Raw genomic sequence first — 24250 nt, forward strand, 5'->3', positions numbered from 1 at the left:
AACTTGAAAAAATGATATGTGATGGTAGATCAGAAAGGGAGCCTGAAGGAAGCAGCGGCCAAGGTCAAAGAAGAAAACTGGAGGTGGTCGGCAACAGATAGGAAAGAAAAATAACTGGTAGGTAGCCAAGGAGACTTTGTGTGGGTTAAGTGCGGGCTTGTAAGTTTACTTCTAAAAAAACAATTAGTCAATATAGTGACAGTTCCAAGCACCCGACAAATTAGTTAGCATTCTAGTTTTTTCCCCATTTCAACCCTATTTTTTTTTCCATTTCAGGAGCAACTTGAGAAATTGCAAGTCGTTTCTGGTGTGAGAGAATTGGCCATCTGCAAGGACATTGCCTAGGAGATACCTGGATGTTTGATGTTTTACCATCCTGTGGGAGGCTTCTCTCATCTCCCCTCATAGGGAGCTAGAGCTGACAGACGGGAGCTCACCCCGCTCCTGGATTCGAACCATTGACCTTTTGGTTAGCAGTCCTGCTGGCACAAGGGTTTAATTCATTGCGCCACTGGGGGCTCTAAAAAATTCCTATTCTCCCATTTATCAAAAACAACTAAATTCTCTCTTTTACTTACAGAAAATCTGAATGCTCCAAGTCAAGTCTTTGATGCAAAAGAAATTCTCCTATTTTTCACCTTGTTATTGCCTCAATATCCACAGTGAAAAGCACTGTGTAGAAAACCTCCAAACATTCTAAATTTCACACCCCTGTAACTATTTTTGAAGAGACTTTAAAGGTTCCAGTTGAAGTATTTGATCCAATGGTCATTTCTACTCTTTTTGTAATTTTTTAAAACAATCCTGCCTCTTTCCTTTTTAAAAACACATTTAAATAATAGTAAAGGTAAATGTTTTCCCCTGACATTAAGTCTAGTTGTGTACAACTCTGGGGGTTGGTGCTCATCTTCATTTCCAAGTCATTGAGCCGGCGTTGTCCGTAGACACCTCCAAGGTCATGTGGCCAGCATGACTGCATGGAGCACCATTGCTTTCCTGCCAGAGCAGTACCTATTGATCTACTCACATTTGCATGTTTTCGAACTGCTAGGTTGGCAGAAGCTGGGGTTGGAACTCACCCTGCTCCCTGGATTCAAACTGCCGACTTTTCAGTCAGCAAGTTCTGAAGCTCAGCGGTTTAACCCGCCGCGCCATTGGGGGGGGGGGTTAAATACAGTAGAGTCACACTTATCCAACACTCACTTATCCAACATTCTGGATTATCCAACACATTTTTGTAGTCAATGTTTTCAATACATTGTGATATTTTGGTGCTAAATTTGTAAATACAATAATTACTACATAGCATTACTGTGTATTGAATAGGCTTGATCGATCCACGAAAAATTTGATTCTAAACTCGTTTCAAAACTAGAGGGGGGCAGCGTTTCGTTTCTGAAGGTATTTCCGAATTTTGCCCCCCCAAAAATTCGAAATTAACGAAAATTCGTTATTTTCAAAATTAATTCGTTAATGGCGGACGCGCATGCGCAATTCCCAAAAACAGCACAGAGGGAGAGGACTTTACAGGACTCTCCCACCCTCATTTTTTGAGTGATCTTCTTCAAACTTGGTACAGTGGTAGAACACATTTAACACTGATAGCTCACCAAAATTTGGAACGTTTCCCTTATCCTCTGATTTTTGGAGAATTTTCATAGCTTTTATAATAAACCATTTTTTAATAATTGCAGAAATCTGTTCCTGGTTTGAAAGTCTTATTTCCTGTTAAATTGGGTTGTCTTTACTGTGAAGGTCATTGTTCTACTTCAGAAACTTTGTTTTTGTGGCTGAAACTTTGTTAAATTGGTGTGTGTGTGATATATACTGTGTATATATATATATAGTCCCTGCATATGTGTGTGTGTGTGTGTGTGTGTGTGTGTGTATAGGTAAAGGTAAAGGTATCCCTTGATGTTAAGTTCAGTCATGTCTGACTCTGGGGGTTGGTGCTCATCTCCATTTCTAAGCCCAAGAGCCAGTGTTGTCCATAGACACCTCCAAGGTCATGTGGCCGGCATGACTACATGGAGTGCCATTACCTTCCCAGAAACACCCAGAAAATGGGAATTCCAGACAGGAAACAATCAGGGCCAGCTAATACCTCCCAACAAAGGATTCCCCCAGGTAGGAAGCAGCCAGGCTTTGAAGCTGCAAGGCTATTCAATGCTAATCAAGGTGACCAATTGCAACATTCACACTTGCCTCCCACAGACAAGAGTTCTTTCTCCCACCCTGGACCTTCCACAGATATATAAACCCCACTTGCCTAGCTTCGCACAGACGTCAAAACCTCTATGTCTGCCACAGATGTGGGTGAAACGTCAGGAGAGAATGCTTCTGGCACATGGCCATAGAGCCCAGACTACATACCACAACAGTGTGATCCCGGCCATGAAAGCTTTTGACAACACAACCACAGTATCCATTCAAGTTCATGTAGCGTGGTATGGAGAGACCTGTATTGGGGGGAGGGAGGGTGCGAATCTGGGCCCCTGGGAGTCGTAGTCCTCCCTCCCTCCCTCCCCGGGAGCAGCCGAGGACGGGCCTGGCCCACACCCCCTCGCATCCCGGGCCTCTTCCTCCTCACCGCCGGGCCCCTCTCTGTCTCTCTTGGTCTCTCCAGGCCTGAGCTGAGGCGAGGCGGCGGCGGCCATTTCCCCCCTCCGTCTTCCTCCTCCTCCTCGGCCTCCTTCCCCCTCGCCCCCTCCCATTGGCTGAGCCCGTGACGCCCCTTTTGCTGAGGGGCAAAAGGAAAGGGCCTGAATGGTGGGAGTTTGGGTGATTTGCAAAAGCTTTTTTTTCCTAACGAAAAAAACGAAGAAATAAGAAAAAACGGCCTCTCGCGATTCGAAACCGCGATATCCAGACGTGTGGACAATCAAGGCCGTATATTGCTTCAAAACAAACGAAAATAACGAATTAATAACGGGTAACGGGGAAATCGAATTATTTGAGCAAGCCTAGTATTGAACTACTTTTTCTGTCAAATTTGTTGTATAACATGATGTTTTGGTGCTTAATTTGTAAAATCATAACCTAATTTGATGTTTAATAGGCTTCTCCTTAATCTCTCCTTATTATCCAACATATTCGCTTATCCAACGTTCTGCCAGCCCGTTTATGTTGGATAAGTGAGACTCTGCTGTACTTGGGTTTAATTCCTTTTCTAAATTTTGGAAAAGAAGATTAACTTAATCTTATTTTAAAGTACTATAATCAAATTTGGATCCCATCCTGGGAATAAGATACACAAACAAACAGTGATGTGTTCTGTGGAATGTGTGTTTAATGTGTTGTCAAAGGCTTTTATGGCCAAAATTATCTGGTCTGTGTGAGTTTATCTGTGGCTCTGTGTTTTCTATGTTGTTGGGCTCCAATTCCCACCAGTCTGCCATGTAAACACAGTGTTCAGGGATGTTGTGGGTTGTTGTTATCCCAAAATAGCAGGAGGACTATTGTTTGCCCACCCTTGCTTTATTGACACTGAAATGGTACAACTGCTTCCAGCACCTTAAGGGAGAATGATGAGCCACTTAGGAATCTGCTAAGGGGGAAGAGAGGTTGTTGGGCAGCTGCAAGAAAAATAAAAAAGAATTATCAGCAAGTAAAGGCAAGACACCCTTCTTGTCAGGGAAGAATCAAAGACAAGATCTTCTGCATTTGCTGTTGTGTTTTTTTCTGCATCTAATCCATCAGTTGCCTGCCTAATTCGAAACCGAGGATTTTCTGCACATTGTGTTACAAACATTGAGGCTTAGGGTTTTGTTTTGTTTTGCTTTTTAAATCTGAAGTGAACATAGCAGCGGCTTTTGTACTTGGGCAATGACAACCCTGTACAGCTCGTTATCTGCAGATCTGGAGTTAATTGCCTGGTGGGAGTGGGGAGGAAGGTGACTCATTCCAAATCTGTTTATTACTCATTCAACCAGTACTAAGCAGGGATGCCCAGTGAGGGGGCTGGAAAGAAGATGCCAGTTGGGATGGCAGGCAGAGGGTTTGAGAAGCATTTGCAGGTATGGGAAGACTCAGGTGCCCCCCCCCCCCCAAGATGATTGAACTGCACCTGAAACTTCCTGCATCCCTCACCATTTCGTACTCTGGTTTAGGGTTCCTGAGAGTCCAATCTCTTTTGGAGAGTTGCATATTTATTTTTATTTATCATGTCAGAAGTGATCTGAGTGCACAGTTGTAATGTATTTAGAAACACAAAGTAAGTTAAAAACTTGGCATTATACTAAATATCCTTAAACCAGAAGCTGGCCACTTGGAGTGCCTCTGGTATTGCTGTGAGAAGGTCCTCCATTGTGCATGTGCCAGGGCTCAGGCTGCACTGGAATAGGTGGTCAGCTGTATGATTCCTGCTGATCTAGAACTGAGAGGAAGAAAAAGGAATTAGTTAATGTAGCAGACCATCTCATCCTTTGGAGAGATGGGATATTTATACAGTTGGACGAGACCTTGTGGGCCATCCAGTCAGATCCGGCCGTAGGTAACTTTGGGGGGTAGGCGAACCAAATCTTTGTGCCCCCCGCCGCTGCCGGGGACCATCACTCACCAAATGGCCAAATGAGGAAGGCCAGGCTCTTCTCGGGAGACCTCGCGAAACTTCACAAGACCTCGCGAGGTCTCCCTAGAAGAGCTAGGCCTTCCTGGAGCCTGGCCTTCGTCGTTCGGCTGTTTGGTGATTGATGGACCCCGACGGTGGCAGCGGCACCTGGACAAACACCAGCGCTAAATTTACGCAGGGGTGCTGTCGAGGCCTCGACAGCGCCCCCCCTTCGACATGCGTCCCAAGCGGCGGCTTCAGCCGCTTCAACGTTGGACCGGGCCTGCATCCAGTCCAACCTCCTGCCAAGAAGCAGAAAATCACATTCAAGGCACCCCCGACAGATGGTCACCCAGCCTCTGCTTAAAAGCCCCCAAAGAAGGAGCCTCCACCTCAGTCCAGGGCAGAGAGTTCCACTGCTGAACAGCTCTCACAGTCAGGAAGTTCTTCCTAATGTTCAGGTGAAATCTTCTTTCCTGTAGTTTGAAGCCATTGTTCCGCATTCTAGTCCCCAGAGAAAGGGATGTTGTCTTGTGGATGTTTCCTGTCACACTGAATGGCTATTCATCACATTCATGTGAGTGTATTCCCCATCTATCTTACAACTTGTTCACATACACTACCCGAATCATCCAGTATCACTGGAGGATGAGGAGATTCTGGCAGTGCCCGGGCAGGGGGCCTAGGGACTTGTCATCCCATTCACCACATCATCCTGGCTTTCCCCACCTCATCATAAGGGGGAAGCCTCAGAAAGTCGTCTCAACTTGTGTTTCCTAATTTTTTGGTGGTGGCAGGGTTTTAGCAGCTGTTCAGCTCAAGAGCCACCCTGGAAACATTTCTGCGGGATGTGATGGGAGCCATTGGGCTCTGTGGCAGAACTGAGAAATGCCCATCACTGCCGTCAAAATCAAGCCCAAGTGAAATGGTTGTTAGTCCTTATTTGTACTAGTTCAAGTGTGGAAGACCTTTTAGATGGTCACAGCTAGAATGCATGGGGAGATTGCTTAATTTTGTGTTATCTTTCCATTGCTCAGAGGGAATAGAACATAAGGTGGAGCTAGCGTAATTTGGGTCCAGGTGGAATTTGGTGAGTTAAGGGTGAAAGCGGAACAAAACTGAGTGAGAGTGGGGTGGTTAGAACATGGCAAGGCCCCCTAAAAATACTATTTGGACTATATAACCAAGTATTGCAGGCAATGCTAGCTGAGGCTTGTAGGATTTTTCAAGTATCAGGCAACCATGTCAAGAAGAATCCTAGAAAGGTGGGAATTTTAGTAGTTTTGTAATTTGCATGGAATTTGTACTTTTTGTGCAGAAAATGCCTTTGGGTTTTCTATTTTTGTTATTATGGGTGTACTGTTGTTGTGTTTGGGCATTGAATGTTTGCCTTTTATCTTTGGAATCCGCCCTGAGTCCCTCCAGGGAGATAGGACAGAATAATAATAATAATAATAATAATAATTATTATTATTATTATTATCTTCCTTTTCCTGTGAAAAAATGTTTTCTATGTTTGATCTCTAGGAGATTTGGAATCAGAGTACATTGTCTCCATCGTAGGAACACCAGTAATATAGCATCCCTATGACACACACTGATGCACGCACACACTCAATGGGCAGAAAACTACACACCTTCAGTCTTCTTTCATGCTGATTCAAATTATGTGTAATCCTTTTGGGCCCTTCATGTACCTCAACTTTCACTCCTGCTAAACACTACTGAGAAATCCCATTGCCAATAGGTCTTAATACTCAACATTCTATGAATTTACCATTCTAGTCAGTAACTTCTAGACTAGAATGGTCCTTCTAGAGATGGTGTGGAAGAACGACAAAGAAAAAGAGTTTGGATTTTTAGTGCAAATGCCTTTGATTTGATAGTGGTGTCCAAAATAGCATATTTGCAGCATAGCCTTTATGTACAATTAGACCATCTTTAGTAGTCCAGTCCAATTGATATTGGATATTTGGGGGAAATAACTATTGCTGTGTTTAGTGGGCTTAGTCCAAATATATAGGATTCTACTTTTAAACACAATAACTAGATTTCACTTGGGGATTTATGTGCAAGAAATAGAACTGAGTGCAAGCACCCACTGCTTTTTGATGTTCTGCTTTTTGACAATTTGATCAACTCTTTTAAAGTATAAACAGAACCCATTAATTTGACATGTGGTCCAGTTTTTTGTTCGGGGGAAACCAGTGAAGTCAATGTAGTTACAGTCCTTCTTTCTGCTTCTCAGACCTTTTCCTTGGCACCACAGAGGTAAATGGCTGCTCCAGCCTCAACCACCTCCAACCACCAACTTTCCTTCCCATGGTCCTTCCCACTACTTACAGGTGAATGAGCAAGCCATCTCTGCCCCCTCAATCCCTTGTCAGGCAGGGAGTGGTGAAGGAATAAAGGTGTTATCAGTTTTGCTCTCTGCTTTGTGTTCTTGGTAGTACAGAAGAGCCACCTAGGCTGATGGACTCACATCCTGAAGCGAGCAATTTCCTCCGATGATATTTTTGCTGTTGGTTTAACCCAGGTCTTAACACAACTAATATCCTCAAGAACACATTTGAGCAAAATGGAGCTGTTCATTTTTGAACAACAATCCAGATAGAGGCAAATATGGCTGTCTGTCTATTTCCCTTCCTTGTTCTCTGACTACAGGAGTCCATGCAAAATTGACAAGTTAAGGACTAGAGCACTGAATAGAGTTTTATGTTTTTATGATTTCTCCTTTTTGACTGTACTCAGGTCTTTAACCTGTCAAATAAACAGGAGATTCTTATAGTTTAATGGTTCCTATATTTAGCAAGTGGACACTGGCTAGGAAGTAGAACCTGACGTGCATTGGGATATGTGTCCTATCATGCATCTTTGTAATGCACTAACAAGGTTTCTTTGCACCTCTGCTACAAATCTACATAGGTACAAAGATACACAATGTAGACTGTGATAGAAAAGTCTTAGAACTAATGGGGGAAAAGGATGAATATATAGTGGCTAGGGTCATAATAAAACAAAAGCCAACAGGAACATAACAACTTAGACTCACTGTGAAAAGAAACCAAAGTCTCCCAATCAATTCCAGCTAGGTCTCTAAAGGAGGAATGATAATCATGCAATCTTCCAGATGTTATTAGACACACATTGCCAGTATCCCTAACCAGTATAGCCAATTTTGAGGAAATGTGGGAGCTGTAGTCCAATAACATCTGGATCCTCCAAAAAAAAAAAAGGTGTCTGCAAAGAGGGACTATTCTGCTCCTCGAAACTTCCAGGGTGACAAGCTGGCCTTAAAGCTAGTTATGGGGAAATGCAATGCCTTATTTTGAATTCATCTTTCCACCATCCCCAGTGTCCCCAAGAACTGGAAGTGGACTTCCAGTCATTTTCCATTTCAGTTTTGGAACTGGCATGGCTCTGAGTTGGCCTTGGGAGCTGATAACTGCTCCACAGCTCATTGGAGCTTGCAGATCCCACATTTGCTGAGACCTACTTCTATAAACTAAAACATAAATAAAAGTTACAGTAACACTGTAGATTGGGAAAGTTATCCAAAGTTAAGTTACATTCTGCCATAAGAGTTATGCTTTCATATCAAGGTATGTAAGTAATTACATATAAATGATTACCTGCAACTAGTTACATCTAAATTAGTTATCATATTTCAGTGAGGATGAGTTTGCATGAGATGTTGACCCAGACAAATCATCTTTAATTGGGATTGCCAACCAATTCAGGAACTTTTAGTGGATTAACTACTTTCATGGCAAAAATGTTTAATGATTAAATTTGCAACCATTTGCATATGACCTAAGACTCCCAACACAGGCAGCTGAGCCTACATACCGAAGTTTGAGATAATTTAGCATTTCATAGACAAAATATAGCACACATTGTGACAGATGGGAAGGTCATCTTGAATGTTTTCTTCCCCCTCTGTCCCTTTTATTAAATACAGCCGGAACCAAAATAGCTTCAAAAGCAAGCAAAACAAAAATTGCCCTCCTTGATTAAAATTGCAACCCCACCGATCAATCAACTCAGGCTTAGATCACTAATCTACCAATTAAACTGATTAAAGCCAGCAGTGACTCATTAAATACGTAGTAAAAGTCAAAGAATGTTCAGGTTTGTGCTGCTGGTTGAAACAGGATTCTCTCATTTTCTCCTGCAAACTGAAAGCACCACTCATAAGACCTCACTTATATAAGGTTCTGGTTTCAACACATCAGGTGGAGGACCACAATGAAAACTACAGCTGAAATCTTGTTTGTAACTAACATCTGTGGAAATTAATACTGGGCATTTCCATAACATCTGTATCCTGTAAAACATAACATCTGTATCCTGCTATACTCCTCTGTATAGAATCAGCAAAGTTAGGGATTCACAATGGGACTGTTGCATTTCAGGACAATGGCTAGGGAGTGCCAATTGGGACACTTGATGGTGTCCATTGTTGTTGTTTATTTGTTCAGTCGCTTCCGATGCTTTGTGACCTCATGGACCAGCCCACACCAGAGCTCCCTGTTGGCTGTTGCCACACCCAGTTCCTTCAAGGTCAAGCCAGTCATTTCAAGGATATCAACCATCCATCTTGCCCTTGGTCAGCCCCTCTTCCTTTTTGCTTCCATTTTCCACAGCATCATTGACTTCTCCAAGCTTTCCTGTCTTCTCATGATGTGGCCAAAGTACTTATGTGGGAGTATCTTTGCCTCCAATATCCTTCCCTCCAGTGAGCAGCTGGGCATTATTTCCTGGAGGATGGACTGGTTGGATCTTCTTGCGGTCCAAGGCACTCTCCGAAGTTTCCTCCAACTTCACAGTTCAGAAGTGTCTATCTTCCTTTGCTCAGCCTTCCTTATGGCCCAGCTCTCACTTCCATAGATTACTATGGGCAATACCATTGCTTTAATTATGCAGACCTTCATTGCCAGTGTTGTCTCTACTTTTCACTATTTTATTGAGATTGGTCATTGCTGTCCTCCCAAGAGGAGGTGTCCATTACAGTCACAGTTTTTGCAGATCAGAAGCTACTTAGCAAGAGAATGAGCTTCAGAAATACAGGGGAAGAGTCAGGTTTTAAAAGTTACAAAATACTTCATTGAAAGAACTACATTTCTTTTATGTGCTATATAACACATAAAATTAATTAATTAATATAAAATGCAGAAAGGTTCAAAATATAAATAGCTAGAGTCCTACTCCAGGAAATGTGTGTCATCTAAATAAGACAGTCTGAAGTGAGAAAATCCTTAGTGATGGTAGGATGGAGAAAGGGAATGTGAGACCCAGCCTGGCTCTGATATTAGGCAAAATGAGACAAATGCTTCAGGTGGCAGATGCCAAGGGAATGACAGTGTCAGCAGCAACCTAGCGATTTTCCCTTATACAATTCACCATTGCCCTCTTTTAAAGCAAAGCTCGCTGTTTCAGTCTTGCACCCCATAAACTAGAGCAGTGGTTCCCAACGTTTTGGACTTCAACTCCCAGAAATTCCAGACAGTTTACCAGCTGTTAGGAACTGTGGGAGTTGAAGTCCAAAACACCTGGAGACCCAAAGGTTGGGAACCACTGAACTAGGGAGACATGTTGCCCTTTGTGTCAGATATCAAAATATCATTGAGCAAGCCTGCTTGAAGCTTTATATAAAAAAAGTAGTTTCTATAATAATAGCAGCCACTAGGAAGTTATTCAAAAAGCAATTTGGACAAGAATGTCTTGATCTCAATGCTTTTAAGATTTTGATATTCATAACCTTAAATATGTCAATTAGTGCCATTGCCAATCAGTATAGGTGACAAAACTATTTCCTGAACAGGAAATCATTTTCTTACATGATTTCCATCTTTCCCATATTTCAATGGAATATATTATATGACAGGATGGCAGTTGGTGGCATCGATACCAGAGATGTGGTGAATTATCTCTGCCTTTTATTCAAGATGTAAAGGTAACCTATACAGATTCAGCACCTTGGAGAGCTCTTTCAACAGCTGTAAATTACCTCCAGAGTACCTATCATGGTAGCCACTGGTTGCTACTATACTGCTGTGCTGCATGACAACTCCATTCATGATGAGGTCAACACCAGTTGCCCAGCTTGTAGACCTGCTGCTTTGGAATGACCTAAGATATTTTTCTTTCAGAGACAACAAACAAAGTAGCAACCTGATTTCACTATTCTACAGAGAGAAGCCAAGTGGATTTGCAATTGAATCTGCAACACCAGCAACAGGATGGTATCTTCCACGACTTCTGAGGAGGGCAAGTCTGGTGGTGGCAGTGGTGTGGGGAGAAAATCAGCATGGAAACTTTCCCTCCTGTGCTCAGCGTTTGCCACCTAAGGCAGTTGCTTCACTTTACCTAATATCAGGGCTGGTCCTGTCCCTACTAGTATCTGGCCCTGAAAATTCACCATGCCATTTTCCAGGAAAATTTTTGCAGTTGGTGATTCATATACTATAACATTTATTTCCCACTGGTCTAGCTCAATCAGAGACTTTCAAAAGCAATTTCCAACATCACCATAAACTTCATGCTAAAATTCAGTGGCTGAGAGCAGCAGATGAGACTGCAATCATGAGAAAGCTTCTAGGTTAAGGCTTCTTAAACTTTTTTATTCGGGATCCCTTTTGGCCCGAGAAATGTTTTCATGACTCTGTCTGGATATATACAATAGAGTCCTGCTTATCTGACTTCCGCTTATCCGACACACCGTATTATCTGACGCCCGGGGCGTCCTTGCTCCCTCGCTCTCCCCCTCCCGGGCCAGAGCAGCAAAGGTGGCAGCAGCCATTTTCCCCTACTCTTGCTTACTTACCAGGCCAGGTTCTGGGTCTGCTGCCACTGCCATAGTTGCTGCTGGGACAGGCCTGGTGATTGAGTGAGAAATCAAGGGTGGGAGGGCCTTTGCCGCCTGCCCTCACTCTCGCTCGCTCGCTCACTCACCGGGCTGGGTCCTGGTTGCCTTTGCTGCTTGGACCCAGCCTGGTGAGTGAGCCAACGAGTGAGGGAGGGCAGGCGGGAAGCAAAGGAGCAGCAGCAACACTGCCCCTGCCGCTTGTCCTCTTCCTCCTCCTCCTTTCCCTCGAGAGCCAGCCTGCCGAGGGAGAAGAAGGAGAGGAGGAGGAGGAGGAGCCTCTTCCCCAGCAACAGGGGAAGAGGCTCCTTCTTCTGCCACCTTCCCTATTATCCAATAGTTTCAATTAGCTGACAATCTGCCCGCCAGTTCATGTCGGATAATCGACACTCTACTGTAGCTATAGAAAATTCAACCATTTATTGATATCAAATCAGCACTTGCACTGTTTGCTAAATAAGCTGATTTCCCTTTTTATGGAGTACAGCTGAAGCATCTTCTGTAAGTCCAGTGTAAACACTCAACAATGGATTCATGCAAATATCTAAAACAGCCATTGGTTGACATTTAGATTTTTTTTTTGGAGAACCCCAACATTCAACTAAGGCAATGGTTCTCAACCTGTGGGTCTCTAGGTGCTTTGGCCTACAACTTCCAGAAATCCCAGCCAGTTTACCAGCTGTTAGGATTTCTGAGAGTTCAAGGCCAAAACATTTGGGGACCCACAAATTGAGAACCACTGAACTAAGGGGACCCATTTGGGATCAGGACTCATAATTTAGGAAGTACTGGGTTAAAAGCTTTTCTTTTAAAGTCTTTCTTGGGCTAGAGGTGATCTAGCTAGAGTACAGTGGGCCCTTGATATCTGCTTGGGTTTGGTCAGTAAAATGGTGTATCTTTTGGGGGGTCCTTAAACTGTTTAAGCTGAGGGCTGATTCATGAATGAATTCAATGCACACGTCACATATCTTATTCATAGTGCAACCCCCCCCCCCCCACAAAAGAACAATACAATATTTTAAATGAAGTACAATTTTAACCAACATAAACTTACCAGCATTCAATGGGAAGTGTGGGCCTGCTTTTGGCTGATGAGATAGTCAAGTCTCAAGTTTAGAGCAGGGCCGGTAAATGACCTTGGAGGGCCTTATTCAGCCTACAGGCCTATTATTTTCAAGTCATGGATAGTTGAATCCCCAGATGCAGAGGGCATTTACTGGTAGCTTCCCAATCAGACTACTGTAATGTACTGTATTTGAGATTGCTCTGAAAGACACACAAAAGTAAGTACAGTATAATTGTAGACCAGACTATCATTTAGAAACAACATAACACCAGCCTTAAAAGAATTGGCCTAGCTGTCAAAAGATGTCTGAGAGCTTGGGAAAAATATTTTCCCTTTCCCCTTCCACATTACCTTCCCATCTTTATCCTTCCCTCTGTCCCTCCCCATTTGCTTTCTCTTGACTGCACTCTTAGCATTACACAACTAGCATGGTTACAGTTCATGCTTGTTGGAGTTATTCAGAGCTATAATCCCCCCCAAAATAACTTTTATAATCTCTAATTATTTTTCATGTTTGTTTGACCTTATTTACTTCCATACAGCACTGTATGTCATGTCTTCTAACATTTTATCCTGCCTTTCTTGACCAAAACCAAATTTTGAAGAGGATCGACATAAAATGCCAAACTTCCACTTAAGTCCCTGGCAACTTTTTATTTTTAGGGACTGGCCTCTTCTTCTTTTTCTTTCTCCTCCTCCTCTAGGTTGCTGCTTCACTTTGCCTAGACCAGTGGTTCTCAACCTGTGGGTCCCCAGATGTTTTGGCCTTCCACTCCCAGAGATTATAACAGCTGGTAAACTGGCTGGGATTTCTGGAAGTTGTAGGCCAAAACACCTGGGGATCCACATGTTGAGAACCACTGGACTAGATACAGGACTGACCCTGAATTCCATGTACGGTGTTTCCCCAAAAATAAGACAGTGTCTTATTTTTTACTCCCAAAGATGTGCTAGGTCTTATTTTCAGGGGATGTCTTATTTTTCCATGAAGAAGAATTTACATTTATTGAACAAAAAAATGAAAATTTATTATATACTGTACAGTAGTTGTCATCACAAACCAACATAACTAAACCAGACAAACTGTGACTCCTGTCAAGAATTTCTTGTTACTACCATTATTTCCATATACAACTGGTATGTACATTTACCAATCCTGCATGCTATGGTGTTCTGTTTGGCAGGCGCCGGGCATGCTTCCAAACAAAAGCTTTGCTAGGTCTTATTTTCAGGGGAGGCCTTATATTTAGCAATTCAGCAAAACCTCTACTAGGTCTTATTTTCTGGGGATGTGTTATTTTAGGGGAAACAGGGTATGAACGTCAGCTAACCTAGTAGTTGGATCTTTCTTCAACTTTAGAGAAAGGAGAGCTTCCAAAGGCAGGCAGTTATCTTAGGGAGCACAGGGCAAGCTGTATGGATGGCACAAGCTGGATCCTCCAAAATCTTCCTGTAACCTCTCCAGGTATAAGTCTGTTACTAACACACTCCTACAAAACTCAGAAGCAAAATGTTAGTACTTGAAAAGAGAAAGAGCTGGGTGAACTATAGGCAAGAGAGTTCACACTTTAGTACTATAAAAGGAGAAACAGAAGAAAACATATTGATGGGTGGGGATTAAACTTCACAGAAAATTTCCATAAGAAAGAGTTTGAGATCTTGACTCAGAGTTACCCGTGACTGGTGACTCCCATGTGAGTTTTGGTCTAAGTATGAAAGAAACTATCCAAGCTGCTTATCTTATTTTGTGTAGCAGTTTAGTACTTTGGAATCTACTGAACACAGCCCTACTGATATGACCACCACTCTCTCAGAGCAATTGTGTTGTTGAGGCAAACAGAAACATACCATATTGAAACAATCACTATCTTCACTTCTCTGCTATCACACTATATGCTGCTTTGGCTGCTTTGGGATGCATGGTCCTGCAATTGCTCTTCCACATCACCTTGCTAACTTCACCTTCTTGCCTGTATGTGCCCTATCTATTGCCCCCGGTGGAGCAATGGGTTAAATCCTTGTGTTGGCAGGACTGATGACTTGAAAGTTGGGTTGCTGACCTGAAGGTTGCCAGTTCGAATTCAACCTGGGAAGTTTGTGGATGAGCTACCTCTGTCAGCTCCAACTCCACATGAAGACATGAGAGAAGTCTCCCACAAGGATGGTAAAAACATCAAAACATCTGGGCGTTCCTTGGGCAATGTCCTTGCAGACGGCCAATTCTCTCACACCAGAAGCGATTTGCCATTTCTCAAGTCACTCCTGACATGAAAAAAACCCAAATGCTTCCTTTCACTTTTTATTTATTATTGATGCAATTTCACACATATGCTAAAATAGGTATTTTTTAAAAAGGGAAAGAAAAAGAAACATACAAGAAATGAAAAAATGAGCAAAAGCAAAGGTGAATAGCAAGGTGAGGAGGGAGGAGAGAGAATCACATCCACTCATATTATGTGACTGCTGTACTACTGGTATTGCAACAGTAGGAGAAGGAACCAATCATATCAGAAGCAGTAGTGGAAGAGCAGTGACATTGGGAGACATTGAAGGGTTTTCAGTCAATGGAAAGAATCATCCATTAACAACTGAAATGCGAAGCAGCAGCAGGAGAGACACAATGCTGTGTGAGAAGTACCAATCAAGCAAGGTATTATCCTGCTGTAAGTGCGATTTACCAGCCTTGTGTTATAAAGTCCAGAAATAACATTGAACGAATTATGCAGTCATTTTAAAGAAGTGCTACATCATAAGGGATTACAGAAATCCATTTGCCTTCACAACACAATGTCCTTTAGTACAAGGCTTCTTAAGCCTTTTTTACTCATGATCTCTTTCTCTCCAGGACATTTTTATGTGATCTCAGGTATAGAGGTATCTAGAATAGGTATATAAATTAAACATTTACTGATAATAAATCAACATTTTCAAGGTTGCTAAATAGGCTGGTTTTTCTTTTTGTGGACTACAGCGGAAGTATTTTCTGCAGAGTCCACTGTAAAAACTGCATGTTGTTGCTTGTTAACATTTTTTTTGTAATAGGCTAAAAGAGCTGCTAGGTAGCAAAACTTTTACTATATTGTCAAAGGCTTTCATGGCCAAAATCACTGGTTTGCTCTGAGTTTTTCAGACTGTAGGGCCACGTTTCAGTAGCATTCTCTCCTGCATTTGTGGCCGGTATCTTCAGAGGCGCTGTTGGCAGTGAAGCAAGTGAAGTATGTATGTATGTGTGTGTGTGTGTGTGTGTGTATGTGTGTGTGTGTGTGTGTGTGTGTGTGTGTGTGTGTGTGTGTATATATATATATATATATATATATATATATATATATATATATATGGAATGTCTAAGGTGGGAAAAAGAACACTTGTCTGTTCAAAGCAAGTGTCAATGTTGCAATTAGCATGCTTGAATTATCATCGAGTAGCCATGAAGTTTGCAAAGTCGATCAGTGAGGGTATCTGTATAGAGATAGCTTGGCCTTTGTTGCCTGGAGACATCTTCTGTTGGGAGGTGTTAACTGGCCCTTGATTGCTTGTTTTCTAGAGTTTTCCTGTTTCTGAGTGGTGTTGATTCTGGTGTTTTTTCATACCAGATTTTGTTCAGTTTCATGGTTCCCTTCTTTCTGTTGAAGTTGTCCACATGCTTGTGGATTTAAATTACTTCTCTGTGTAGTCTGACATAATGGTTGTCCATAGTTTAAGAAGATCTAGGCAAATGTTTCTCCAGCAACAATTTTTCCTTCTTGTGTCTTTGTTGGGGGTTCCTAACAGACTCCAGCAGAATCTCTTTCCTTATTCCTTATTGTGTGAAATATTATTCTTCAAAGTGATAACAAGCCCCTTTAAGGAAGCTATTATCTTATGCTCAGATGATTTCCCCTATGAATCTTCAAGGGGGTAATCTATCCCACACGGCACTGCAAATGGCCTGCTCTAATGTAACCCTAGCATCCCCTCTGTGGAAAAAATTCACATCAATAATAAAATAATCTGCATTCATCAGGTCCTTTAAATGTTATTACAGCAGCCTCAATCATTCCTGGTATTTAATAACCTTCGAGCACAACACATACAGGAATGTTGATGATTACATTTATATTGATGAAGGTGGCAAACTCCGAAAAGGAAAGCTGAGGGAACCTTTCTCCATCCCAGTTGTTATTCTCTGACCCTTCTCTGAACCATACATCTTTGGCTACCATAATTATTTGAATGGAGACTGCAGTCAAGATATCAGAAAGAAACTGGGACTTGGGAAAGCAGCTATGAAGACGGGGGCTGGACTGGATGGTCTTTGTGGTTTTTTCCAACTCTATGATTCTGATTCTATGAACAAGAAAAGATCCTGAATGATAAAGATACATCATTGAATACCAAGGTTGAGATCGACCATTTCCAAAGTATATGTATGGTTGTGAAAGCTGGACAGTGAATAAAGCTGTTGGGGAGAGAACCAATTCATTAGAAATATGATGTTAGAGGACTCTTCTGCTAACAAATAAATGGGTCAGGACAAATCAATTCTAATTTCCCCCTAGAAACCAAGGTGACTAAACTTAGAATGTTGTAGTTTGGACATATCATGAGAAGCATGCTTCACTAGAAAAAACGATAACGCTTGATAAGGTAAAAGGCAGCAGACAAAGAGAAAAACCACATTATAAATTTATAGATTCCATCAAGGAAGCCACTGCTCTGAGTCTGCTGTTGGGAATCACCCTGGACTACTCAAGTCTAAATGTAGTCAGATAGATGATAGAGTTAGATTGAGGGAATCCTTTCCCTGTTTCCAAAGCATGCCCAGATAGGCTTTACTGTATTTCACTCTATCCTGTGTTTACATCACATCCCTTACTTTGAAGTTAGTAGAAATGTGAATCTTCAGGGACACTAACTTCTCATTGGTCAGAATATCTTTTATGGCCCCAATAAGCTGGACCATGAGGTTGGAACCATTTTGGTTCTCTCTTCTCACTTTGTTCTTTCAACTAACAAACAGCATCTTGCTGTCTCTCCTGGCAAAATGTAACTATTGAGATGTTTGTTATTTTTCCTTTCTTATTTTTCCTTAGAAATCAGTCTAGAGTAGACTAGACAGCTCCCAAGCCTTTCTATCTACAATGGAATTCTTTTTACCTGAATAAATGTTTTTGAACTTTCATTGAGTCTCTGCAATCGATTGCCATCTTAAGCTGAAAGGCTACTCTTTGCTCACCGCGTTTAAGTAACTGCTGCATTTGAAAGTTTTGCTTTTTGCTACTCTGCTACATTTTGGTGGAATCTCCCCCAGAGAGGGTTAAATTGAGTCTAACAGCTCAGAGATTACCACAACATCTGCAAGAGCTGAGCAGGTTGTTGACAGCAAGGTGATTGTCATTCATGTGGCCACCATAACTCAAAGTTGACTAAGGCCCCATCTACACTGCCATATAAAATCCAGATTATCTGATTTGAACTGGATTACATGGCAGTGTAGACTCATATCATCCAGTTTAAAGCAGATAATGTGGGTTATTTGGTTTCATTATCTGAATTATATATAAGACAGTGCAGATCCAGCCTTAGTGGCAGTTAACAGAAACAAAACTAATCACCTCTGGGATCTATGACAAGATAAACTTGCATAAACACAGATTGGAGTAGAGTATGTGCTGAATTTTGCCTGGAGGGTGCTGCTTTATCAACAGAAATTTTCTCTGGGCAGTTTATCAACAGCAGCAAATCTAACAGCCCCCAAACATTCAACATCCCAAGATACTTATTGGTTAGGTTTTTCTGTATGATGGCTTTCTGGGAAGAGTTGGGAATTGTACAATCATCTTTTGGGGCTGTTTGTTCTATAAAACCTAGCCAGCATAACCAATGTTGAGTGATGATGGGTGTTTTATTCCAGCATAGCTGGAACACTGCATGGTTCCTACCCCTATCCTATGGGAAGGGACACAGCTTTTTGAAGCTTTTAAATACAAGCGGAATGGCCCACTGATAGGAGAGTTCTGGTTGTGTTTTTCTGTGTGGCAAGGATTGGATGGAATGGCCCTTGGGGTCTCTTCCAGTTTTATGATTCTGTGATTCACATATGGGTGAAAAGGATATCATGTCTTTCTGATGTCTTGGGCTACAGCTTCTGTCATGGATGTGTGACATATTTCAATGGCACTAAAAAAGAGGACAAGTGGGTATAGACTATACTAACCTAGATTAACCAATTCAATATAAAGCAGCTTCCTCTCAAGGCCTTTGACCTTGAGTAAGCTGAATGGGCCCATATGAAGCTGACACTTGGCACTTTGTGAATTGTATTATTTTGATATTATGCTATATGTGTTGATGGGAGTTGTTGTTATAATTTTATGTGACTTGTTTTATGCTTTTGTACCATTTTTACCTATTGTATGTTATATGAGCACCCTGGACTGCCTTGAAAGATGCCCTTCGGGGAGATGGTGGCGGGATATAAATAAAGTTTAGTATTAAGTTTATTATTATATTGGCAGGACATTTTGCAATGCAACATCCCATCCTGAAAATCATGGTGCTTATTAGGCATGTGTGATCCATGAAAAAAATTCAATACTCGCTTTTAAAGTAGGAGGCGCTGGAGCTTCGTTTCTGAAACTACTTCCGAATTTTGTACCAATTTTTTTTAACTTTACGAATATTCAGAATATTCATAATTGATTCGTTAATGGTGGATGTGCATGCACAATGGCCAAAACAGCACCGGGGGGCGGGGGGGACTTTACAGGACTCTCCCACCCTCTTCAAACTTGGTACAGTGGTAGAGCACATTTAACACTGCTAGCTCACAAAATTTCAAAACGTTTCCCTTATCCTCTGATTTTTGGCGAATTTTCATAGCTTATATAAGAAAACATTTTTTTTAATAATTGTAGAAATCTGTTCCTGCAATGCAACCCTGGCACACAAGGGGCCTGCTTGGAAGGTGCCAGAGAGTGTAACTTGCAAAGCACTCCTGGCTTTGGCGTGGCCTGCCCAGTAGGTATTGATGCAGGTGGAGAGAGTGATGGGCTTTGCAATGCAACCCTGGCACACAAGGGGTCTGATTGGAGAGTGATGGGCCTTGCAAGGCAACCCTACAACACACAAAGACAGACAAGGGTTTGAGTAAGCCTTGGAGTAGTACCCTTGAGAAGACCTGGCCAGTGGCCACGTGGCCAAGGCCTCAAACACACAACGAATAAGCCCCTACCCACTTCTGAAAAGCTTCTACTAGCTGCTCGCAATGATGTCCTTTAATTTTTTTAAAAAGAGACACACTCGCCCTCCCAGCCCCAACCTTTGGAATCAAAAATAAAACATTGTGTTGCTTTACTTCTCCTTCTTTATTATTCAAATCTTTAAAGAAAAAATAACTCCCTCCCCAAACAATGGCGCACACAAAGAAATGGACCTGGGCCTGCAGCCAGCAATGCCAATGCTGCAAGGAATGCACCACGATCAGGCAAGCAAACAAACAATAGGCCCCGGCCACTGGCCGGCAGCAAACGGAAGCACTGGTGGGCGGCCCTGCTGACCCGGGGGAAAAAAAGCGACACACTTGCCCTTTTCCAACCCTCCCTTTCCCCAGTATCTTCTTTCAATGCCCTCCCTGCCCTGGCTCCAAGCAATCAGCGCTGCAGCCAGCAATGCCCAGTTGCCCACCAGGCAAGGAAGCAATGGTGCAGCAGAAAATCCCTGCCTGAGAGCACACCAACACCCAACCTCCCTCTCCAATTCCTGAGCGTGAATGAGCCACGAGGTGCTCTGCAGGCGCTTTTCATGGAGGACATACAAGCCCCTCCCCTTACATAAATGTGCACTGCGATTGGCCACAGGGAGGCAAGCCCAGGCTAGGCTGCACCTCCCTCAAAACCAGGTTTGGATGCTTTAAAAATGCATGGCTTTAGTTCCAAAAATGATACGACGCCACTAGAAAAATTGGCTATACCAGTTCGAAATCGCGGGATACACACAACGGGATAACCCAAGTCGGAACCACGTTCAAAACCGACAAAACATACGAATTAGATCCGACATATGACGGATACGGCTTTTTTGTCCAAGCCTACTGCTTATGGTATTATTCTCAAAGTCACTGAGGTCATTTAGGCATCTGAAGCAAAGAGTCTATCACTCTGGACCCAAACATAATACCGTAGAGTCTCGCTTATCCAACCTTAGCTTATCCAACATTCTGTATTATCCAACACAGTCTGCCTTTTAGTAGTCAATGTTTTTGTAGTCAACACTGAGATGTTTTGATGCTAAATTCGTAAATACAGTAACTACTACATACCGTTACCCATATTGAACTGCTTTTTCTGTCAATTTGTTGAAAAACAAGATGTTATGGTGCTTAATTTGTAATTTTTTTTCCTTAATCCCTCCTTATTATCCAACATTTTCATTTATGCAACGTTCTGCCAGCCCATTTATGTTGGATAAGCGAGACTCTACTGTAATGATAGATCCATCAATAATCATTTGCTGCCTTTTTCCTGATATCCAAACTCTGCTGATAGAGGTCATTGCCTTGAACTGCTGGATAGTAGGGTGAACTCTATATATTGGTCACCATCACTCAGCTCTGCCCTCTCATTTCCTCATCATGAGTTATCTAGAGAGATGGTGAGGTTTCCTTCTCTGAATATCATTAAAAAGAGTCTAGACAGTTCCTTGCTGGGGATGTTTTGGCTGGAGATCCTGCACTGAGCAAGGAGTAAGACTTGATGGCCCATGAGGTCCCTTCCAACTCTATGTTTCTCACTTTGTGTATTTGTGTGTGTGAGAGAAAAAGATTGAAAGAGAAAGAAAAAAACCCCTGTTTGTCTTCTCATCAAGAATCCTTGGGATGTTTCTCACCTCCGCTGGGGACTTTTCTACATGCATAGCACGTACTTTAGCACATTATAACCCCCTCCTGTTGCTTCTTGGCCAGGTGTTTTCTTTTCTCCCTGCTTTCCTGTAAGAAAGCTGAGCCTTCAGTACTAGTCAATGAAGAGCAATTATAGATGAGCAAAATATTGAAATCAGTGCAGGCAAACGGAAAATACCTGCTTTTCATCTTCTCCCAGGAAAGCGAGGATGTAAACCCTGGAATCAGGCATAAAACATCTCTGTCCCTGACATTCTGGGAAAGGGGGTGATAGAGGGAATGTTATGTGAACCACAGGAGGAGAATTATCAGAAAAAGGTGCTGCCAAAGAGATTGCTTGGCAGGGAATGAATTAAGGGGAAATTGGCAGTTTGAGTGCCTTTTCACGATGCTTCTGTGAAACAGGCTATTGAAACCGTTTAGTTACCTTCTTAATCACATCACTTAACAAGCCTTGAAGATGAAGTTTCCAGATGGTGGCAGAAGGAGAATAAAAGCTGGACAGTTCCTGTGATTAGCACCCGTGATCGTCAATCTGGAAAAGAAAAGGGAGTGGATGAGGATGGGTGGGCAGGGGCGAACAGGAGGAGGAGGTGGAAGAGGAAAAGTGAAGAGAGAAGGGTTTTCAGTCGGGAGTGTTATCATTACCTTAATCTGGATGGATTCATTACTGAAACCGTAGTGTGGGCTGCAGCCATTCAGGTCCTTGACAAAAGGCAATGAAGATAATCAGGATCCAATGTGTTGAGCAAGCCTGTTCAAACACCATCAGTTCTGTTTGGGAGATGAAAGAACAATTTGCAAAACAAAGATATGTCACTGCTTTTGTCTGATAAGAGCCCCTGGATGGCCATTTAGTCTCTAATGAGCTCAAGCAAAGTGTCAGGGAAAGGCAATTCGGAAGAGAAGCTGGCAGGTGGGGAGATGCTGTCTCACCAGCCACTCCGCACAGGCAGCTGGCAAGAGCAGCATTAATGTTACTGAGATTTTTCTAGGGAGGGGCATACATCTGGCACTGGGTCACCCAGGTTCAACATCTAATCCAAGCCTTTCTGCTGCTTCATAACATAGTATTTAATTTATTATGTTCTGCATCCATAGGCTGTGAAAACACACATGTATACACCTGAACATGTAATTCAGGAAAGCTATCAAGGGTGCCCAACATATTTGAATGATAGTGTTCAGCAACTTATGCAGTTCAGATTAAGACGCAGAGTGGATTTGTCCACAGGGCAGCCACTTTGGTTTTCATACATTTGTAGATAGTTAAGGTTGGCTGAAAGTCCCTGTTGAGTGAATAGATGAGGCTTCTTGATGTGAAGTCAAACCATAGGGCCACCTGATCCAGTGCTGTCTATTCTGACTACGGAAGGTAAGTAAAACCTTTCACTGTGGAATGAACATGAGTGAGGTCCCCCCCATCTGATTTCCAAGGTAGGACTACTGTCATCTGCAGTCAGTGATTAGAAATAAATGACTATTTAAGATATGGTAAGATATTGCATAAAGGAGCCCCGGTGGTGAAGTGTATTAAAGCACTGAGCTGCTGAACTTGCAGACCGAAAGGTCCCAGGTGGTGTGAGTGGCCGCTGTTAGCTCCAGTTCCTACCAACCTAGCAGTTCAAAAACATGCCAATGTGAGTAGATCAATAGGGACCACTCCAGAGGGAAAGTAACGGCGCTCCATGCAGTCATGCCGGCCACATGACCTTGGAGGTGTCTACGGACAACGTCGGCTCTTTAGCTTAGAAATGGAGATGAGCACCAACCCCCAGAGTCAGACATGACTGGGCTTAATGTCAGGGGAAAACCTTTACCTTTACCTTAAGATATTGCATGTAAATGCTCTTCTCTAATTTGAAAAGCTGTACCATGGAACTGTACTAAACCCTGGTACAGACACCAAGCTAACAAAGGGCAGAGATGTTACCTCTCCTCTTAAGTGGCTCGTGACTTTAATGTCACTGGGGTGATGTATGTGTTCTGGAATGTAACCTGAATATTCAACAACAACAGCAATAACGACAAAAACAACAACACCATTTGTTATGGTCTTTAGACCCATCAGAAAGTGAACAGTCATTTTGAATTCTCCCATCCCATCTCCCAGTTCATTGTACAAGATACATCTACATGGTTTCCAGTGATATCCCTATCAGACTACTTGGGAGACAGACCTCAGCATGTTAGATTCTAAGAGCTATCTAATGTCGTAACAACTATCACCCAAATTGCTGTAGTGACTTGAGTCGCTCCTTCAAAAGATTTGTTTAAAATTTAGAGGAGTCCTCCATGGAGAAGTTCGTCTTCCATCTCTTAGGCATGATCAGGTTTCTTTTCTGGAACATCAGCCAATGACTCAGAGATCAGCACCAGCCCATGGACCAATACTTTGAAAACTACCCTCCAGATCCATAAATATGGAGCAATTATGATATAGTGGTCACAGCTCCGGACTAAAACTGAGCTTCACGAGTAACTTGAAACCAGTTGTGCAAACGCAGCTTAACCTACTTCAGGGGTTGCTTATGGCCAAAGGGTATATTATTAGTTCCTTTAATTATTTAGTTCCTTAGCCTAAATAGAACTGGATGTTGTAGATGTTGGGAACTAGAGAGAAATCCCAATGGGCCACCACATTGTTTCCCATGATCCCCTAGTGCAGTGGTTTTCAACCGGTGGGTCCCCAGATGTTTGGGCCTTCAACTCCCAGAAACAACTGGTAAACTGGCTGGCATTTCTGAGAGTTGTAGGCCAAAACACCTGGGGATCCACAGGTTGAAAACCACTGCCCTAGTGACAGAGAGAAAAACTGTCCTGATGCTGTATCTCATTCCTTGTCTCCATGAAAATGAGAAATTCATTGTTTTTCAGTAAAGCTGTACATTT

The 24250-nt window shown here is 42.5% G+C and overlaps 1 long non-coding RNA gene across 1 annotated transcript; it reads right to left on the reverse strand.

The window, feature by feature from the left end:
* Positions 1 to 1328: 1328 nt before the first annotated feature.
* LOC134296347 (uncharacterized) lies at positions 1329 to 22541 on the reverse strand. The gene is made up of 5 exons (XR_010003060.1): positions 22007 to 22541; positions 21786 to 21893; positions 13812 to 13970; positions 12469 to 12680; positions 1329 to 4375 (listed from the first exon to the last, which is right to left on the reverse strand). It is a non-coding gene; the product is annotated as an uncharacterized LOC134296347 (long non-coding RNA).
* Between the last annotated feature and the right edge of the window lie 1709 nt (positions 22542 to 24250).

The sequence above is a fragment of the Anolis carolinensis genome, chromosome 2 (genome assembly GCF_035594765.1).
Source record: "Anolis carolinensis isolate JA03-04 chromosome 2, rAnoCar3.1.pri, whole genome shotgun sequence".
Taxonomy (NCBI): domain Eukaryota; kingdom Metazoa; phylum Chordata; class Lepidosauria; order Squamata; family Dactyloidae; genus Anolis; species Anolis carolinensis.